Source organism: Aptenodytes forsteri, unplaced genomic scaffold (genome assembly GCF_000699145.1).
Source record: "Aptenodytes forsteri isolate BGI_AS27 unplaced genomic scaffold, ASM69914v1 Scaffold550, whole genome shotgun sequence".
Taxonomy (NCBI): domain Eukaryota; kingdom Metazoa; phylum Chordata; class Aves; order Sphenisciformes; family Spheniscidae; genus Aptenodytes; species Aptenodytes forsteri.
In genome coordinates, this window is record NW_008795689.1 from 998,055 (window position 1) to 1,004,202 (window position 6,148).

A 6,148-nucleotide genomic window follows, 5' to 3' on the forward strand; every position below is an offset into this window, starting at 1 on the left:
CTGCCCGTTCCGTGGCTGGGGGGACCCTGCCTGCTCTTCAGCTCGTGGCTGGGGGGACCCTGCAAGTACCAACCCAGCAGTTAGACGTTAGACTTGGCGCCGTGCGGTTAGTTGCCCGTTCAGCTCGTGGCTGGGGGGACCCTGCAAGTACCAACCCAGCAGTTAGACGCAGCCCTTGGCGCCGTGCGGTTAGTCAGGACCACGCTGCCGGCAACGGCTTCCACATGCATCAGGGTCACAAGATAAACTGTGGAGAGACAAAGGGAGTGAAGAGAGGAGCCCGGGAGCACCCTGCAGCCGCCCCGGCGCCCGCGTGCCGATGCAGGGAGCAGCACAAGACCATTCCCCATGACAGGTGAACTGGGGCCGCAGGAGAGCCCTGAGCTCCGGTGGGGCTCACGGCAATAGCATCGCTCTTTGGCTGAATCTCTCCGCAAAATGGGTTTGCTGGACCTTTACGGCCATTACGCATTGTCCTATTTCCACTCAGCCTCTTTTCTTCACTTAGCCACATGAAATTTCTTGGGAAACAGAAGGCCAATAGGGAAATTTTCAAAGTCCCCCAGCCTGAGCATCTTCCTTTCCATCACACCGAATGGGAGACAAAGATGCTCAGCAGCACTGAAAATCGGGCTGCTGCAGGTTAATAACCAAGAGTCCAGGAGGAGGCCACTGTTCATTTGTCATGGCAAAGAGCATCCAAGAGTTAAAGTGCAAAGAGTATTTGTTAGTAGCAATAGAGAAACAAGTCAGGAACGATTAGTACAGGCGGTTAGTAACACAAGCATGGCACAATCAGTCTGACTTAGAGGACATACATACTGGAAGAGAAATGAAGAGAAAAGCAGCAATGGTTAGTTTGTTTAATTCAGTTCAGGAATGTGTTAGTAACAGAGATCTACTGGCTTAAAAAGGAACTGAAAAGCTTCTGCTGATAAAACCGTTTTAGGCTCCTAGTCAGCAGCAGACTCCACAGGCAGACCCGGGCAGGGCGAGCTGGGGAGAAACCCCCTCCTCATGCCGGCGAGGGCTGCCTGCGTGGGGCAGGGGCTGCCAGCTGCCTCTCCTGCCCGCTGCAGGGGCGAGGGCTGCCCGGCCCTGCCTGTGCAGCCTGTCGCCAACGCAGCAACACCCGGCACTTACAAATGTACTTACCCAGCTTTTCCGTTCCCCTTTAAAGACAGCGCTGGCTGCCTGCAGTTAGTGGGAGGCGAGACAAAGCCGGTTAGTAGGGCATGCGCTGGAGCCGGTTAGTGGGTTAGTCCATTTGTCAGGGGCTTTGGCACCCCTCGCAGAGGGGGGCGGCGGGGGTCCCGGTGGGTTAGTAGGTTAATATCGGAGCACAGCAGCAGCATGCAGAGCCGGTCCCGGTTAGTCCCCCCGCCAGTGGAGGAGCGCTTTCCCGGGGAGGGCTCTGCTTGGCTCTCGCGGAAGCAGCAGGGCTCCGGCTCACGGGAACAGGAGATGTTTTTGGGCTTTGCCACTGAATTGAGATTTGGGAAGGCGTTAGCGGAGGGTTTAGCCTGCATAATATAACCTACTTTCTGAATTAAATGCTTTGCAGCGATCTGCCACTATCATCCATGCTGGTGAGGTACAAAATGCCCCAAACAGCATGTGCCCCCACGCAATACGTGTTTCCTAGCCCCAGTACTGGTGAAGATAATAGACAGGCTGCACAGAGAAGACAATCCCAGCAGTGCCAGACTGTGACGCGGCATTGCAAGGCTCTGGGGTAAGGGTGCTAAAGGAGCTGGAAGAAGCAGAGAGATGGAAGGGGTGAAAACATCGCTGGCAGTGCCTGGGGCAAAGCTACGGGCAGCTCTGCAAAACCAGGGCTTCTGCCGAGACAGCGATGGCTGCTCTGCGTCTCCACGGGGCTCCCACTGCCCATGGAGGGAGGATGAGGTCCAGCAGGGAAAACCACAATGTGGAGCAGAAGAAAGGTGCCCAACAGCTTATCCCCTCCCCATCAGAAGCTGCCTCTCCACAGGGCTGCCTGCAGGAGCAGGCGGCTGAGCAGTGCTGATTGCTGAGGGGCAGCAGGAGCAGCAGCTCTGCACCGTGCCCTGAGAAATAAGGCTGGGAAGGGGCACCCAGGGCACCCTCTGCCCCATGTACCTCTGGGTCACCTCCTCCTGCAGCACTAGCTCCCTCTGGTCCCCACGAGGATGCTTCTCCATTTTGGACTTCAAGGGGCTGTAATGCCTGCCACGAGCCTGCCATGAGCTGCGTCTACCCTCAGCCCCCAGCCCACTGCACACCCAGCCCTCCCACCTGCTCGCGGGACACTTGCTGGAGCGGGCAGCTGGGCAATGGTCGCACCCGCTTACGGGACCACTGTCAGCCCCACATGGCCCCACGGGGGCCATGCCACAGACTTCTTGGAAGGAGGATGCGCTGCCTGTGTACCTCCCCATGCTCCAGGCTGCTCCACAAACCAGGTGTTTCATCAAAGCAGAGTAGAGGCAGGGTCCCACTGGGACGTGGCATCAGCAGTGCAGGGCACTTCCAGAGCAGAAAGCACCGGGACTTTGCTGACAGAGAGAGGGACAGGTGGGATCAGTGGGGACAACCAAGGTTCCTTTGGGCTCTGGCCATCATGTCTTCCTGAGGAGCTGGCACAGCTCCGCTGCCATCCCCTTCCCTTCTCCCTCCTCCTACGTTGCACTCAGTGAAGGGGACAGGTTTCATCCTGCCCATGCCCTGCCCATTGCTGGGGAGGGCACATGGGGAGACCCATGCACTGGGTCTGGCTGGGATGTAGCAGCAGGAGGGAAGGGGACCCCAGCACCTTGCAGGAAAACCGCGCACACACGCAGACCCGTGTCCTCAGGTGTTGCCACCACCGTGTCTTCGGCCATGTCCCCCGCAGTGGCCGGGCTCGTGGCTCCGGCCCATGGCAGCCGGCATCGGGTTGCTCTGCTGGGGCTGGCCCAGCTCTGGCATCTGTGCGTGGGTGGCAATGGCGGCTCCCGAGCCCTGGCTCCCCTCTGGGCACAGCCGGTCTGGCTGGGCAGGAGCTGGGGCTGTGCCCCTGGGGCTGGTGGCGCTGGGGAGCAGAGATGCTATGAGACCCCGGGCAGCGCAGCAGCTGCCCCCTCCCCACCGCTGGGCACGTGTAGGGGATGCGTTCCCGCGTGCAGGTGGCCCTGGGGACGGTGTGACCCCACGGACCCAGTTGGAGCCTGGGGAGAGCCCACGAGGGGATGAGACCCTGGGGAGGAAGGCTGGCTCCCGGCTGCCCAGAGTCCTCCCGGGTCGCGAGGGGTGGGGAGAGCATGGGGCTGGCACCATCCACGTCCCCCTCCCCGGGGGTCCTACCTGTGGTCACCGGCTACGCGAGTGCCGTGCAATGTCCCCCCATCCTGTCTGGCTGCTCCGCCGCCACGGCCGCACAGGGGACTGTGTGTGAACAGACCTCAGGTCAGTCATTAGCAGCTGCAAAAGAAAGCAACCAACGCAGCAAAGGAGGGCAACGCAGCACCGTCATCCCCGGGCAGAGCCGAGCTGAGCCGGCGGGGGATGCATCATGCTGCTGGGAGCCTGGCAGAAGGGCCGGGCAGGGCAGGGCAGGCAGGAACACAGGCAGAGCCTCCCTCGGCTCCCCCGCCATCCCTGCGGCTCCCCATCCCTGCAGGATTAAACCCCTGAGGAGACATCCTCTGCTCAGAACCCCACCACTGCTGGCACCGCTTCTGGTCCCCGCAAGGTGGCTGGGCGCTGCCCAAAGCTGGGGGCAAAGGAAGGGCCAGATCCTGCAGGTCTGGGATGTAAGACCTCTGCAGGGGGAAATGCCGTGCCAGCAGCTGAGCCTGCCCTGCACGGCTTTCCCCTCCTGCGCACTGGGCTGCCCCGGGGAGCGGGGACAGGCCCAGGCATCCTCCCAGCTCAGGCAAACTAACACCCCTGTCCTGGCGCTGCCTAAGCGGGTGCAGCGGGTGCTCCCCGCACCCCATGGGTGCCCACCAAAGCCAGGACTGTCCCTCGGCTCCCGGGTGCTCACAGCAGCTCATGTGGCTGCAGGCAGCTGGTGCTGAGCTCTGCTGTGGGCAGCAGCGGGACAGAGGCAGGCAGGGCAGAGGTAGGGGAGCTCCAGGCCACGCTCCCCGTGGGGACCTGCACTTGCCCCCTGTGTGGGTCTGCTCGGCTGCCCGCCGCTTGCTCAGGGGCACCCAGTGCCCAAGGAAATGCCACCTTTCCCTCCTATGCCTGTCCCCTTGCAGAGCTGGGGGGAGCTGGACCTGCCACCAAGCATGGGGGGGCACCAGGAAGGACCACACTAGAAATGGTGGCAATGCTCCAAACTGTCCCTGTCTGCTGCTGGAACTCCCTGCACTGGGGACAGGGACTGCCTGCCACTGCCACTGCCTCTCCACTGCTTCTGCCACTGCCACTGCTGCCTCTGCCACTGCCACTACTGTCACTGTCACTGCCACTGTCACTGCCACTGCTGCCTCTGCCTCTGCCCTGTGGTTAAACTGGGTCACTCATTCTTGCGCGTGCTGCAAGCACTGGCTGTAGCGGAGCGGCCGGTGGTCACAGCTGCGCTGCGGTGGGTGCTGCTCCACCTCTGCAGGGATATGGGCACGCACAGCCGGCGCCAGCAGCCAGCCTGCGCCCACAGCCAGCCTGTGCCTGCAGCCAGCCTGCGCTGCCTGCCCTCCTCCTGCCCTGCCCGCATGGAAAAGCCACGATGGCAACAGGTCCCAGGGGAGCTGGGTCGTGATGACTCTGCAGTTCAGCTGCGGAGCCGCTATTGCTTCCCACAGTTCATTGTCACCGCACATTGCAGGCGCTGCCTGCAGGACAGTCCCTCCTGCAGGGACAGCACGTCCAGGCAGCATTTGCAAACCAGCTGCTGTGGGGCCGGACAGCGGGAGTTGGACTCAGGCTCGGTGGGGGGCTGGGCAGCGGCAGGCACCAGAGATGCCATCGAGCATCTGGCAATTGTATTCCCTGCCTGGATCTGAGCGGGAGTTGCCTGTGGTGGGGCAGGCGGGATGTGTCTGCACAGGGTGACCGCTACAGGATGGCCTCTGTCTTGCCCAGCAATGAAGCACATCCCAGGAGACAGGGAGGTGAAAAACAATTTTGTGCGAGCAGCACTTAACCAAACACTCGTCCTGTGCATGGTGGTCGTGAGCTCGAGCTGCCCCTTGCCACATAGGGTTGGTGGCATGTACAGTGCCCCGGGGCTGAGCACCCAGGTGCAGCACTCAGGTTAAACGGGGGCTAAAAACCCCCTCAAGCAAAGAGGAGGCCGGAGGGGAGCACAAGCTCCGCCGCAGGCAGGAGCAGGGAGGTGAGGGCAGCAGGCCCGCCACCGCTGCGAGCTGCCCGTGTGCTCCAGCCGCGCCGCAGACATGGTGCCGGCTGCTCTGCTGCCCGTGACCGGAGAGGCCATCTCCAAGATGTGTCTGGGCACTCCCAACCCCCCGGGTCCCAGCAGGGGAGCCAACACACCCATACCCTTGGCCCTGCCAGCGCTCCCCGTCCCTCGCTGCCACCCACCAGAGCCCAGGCTCTGGTGCTGCAGCAGCGGCACCTGGCACTGCCTCCCTTTGTCTGCAGCTCTTGGGGCTGGGCAGCCCGGGCAGCCCTGGCAGAGGAGGGGGGAGAAAGGCTCACTGGAAGCCCAGAAGCGACTGAAAACCTGATTATTTCTGGGCTCCTCTTGGCTCCCCAGGGCAGGATGTAATTGCACACACAAAAGGCGGTGAGACAATGAAGGAGAGAAAATGGCTCCCCAAAAGGAGCCCGGGTAGCATCTGTCAGGTTAACTCTTTGCAGGGGAAAGGGCTGTGCTGAAGCGCCCTGGAGGGGTGCTGGCCCCAGCCTCTCCTCTAACCCCCTACCTAAGATCACCAGGTTTAGGAGAAAATGGTGGTTTCAAGACAAAGAGGTAAACCAGCATTTTGGCTACATTTCCTTCCAGGAGCATTGAAAATCAGGCAAGAATCCATTTACCTGTCTCGAGCCCTATTCTTGATGAGGTTTCTGAAAAAAAAATACAAACAAGTGGTGCATCAGTTAATATTAATTTTGGTACGGGGGGCTGCAGACGGTGCCCAGTGGGAGCCAGGCTGCCCGGGTGCCACCGTCCGGGCCGGGCATCGCCCCCCGGGGCCGGGTCTGTGGCCAGGAA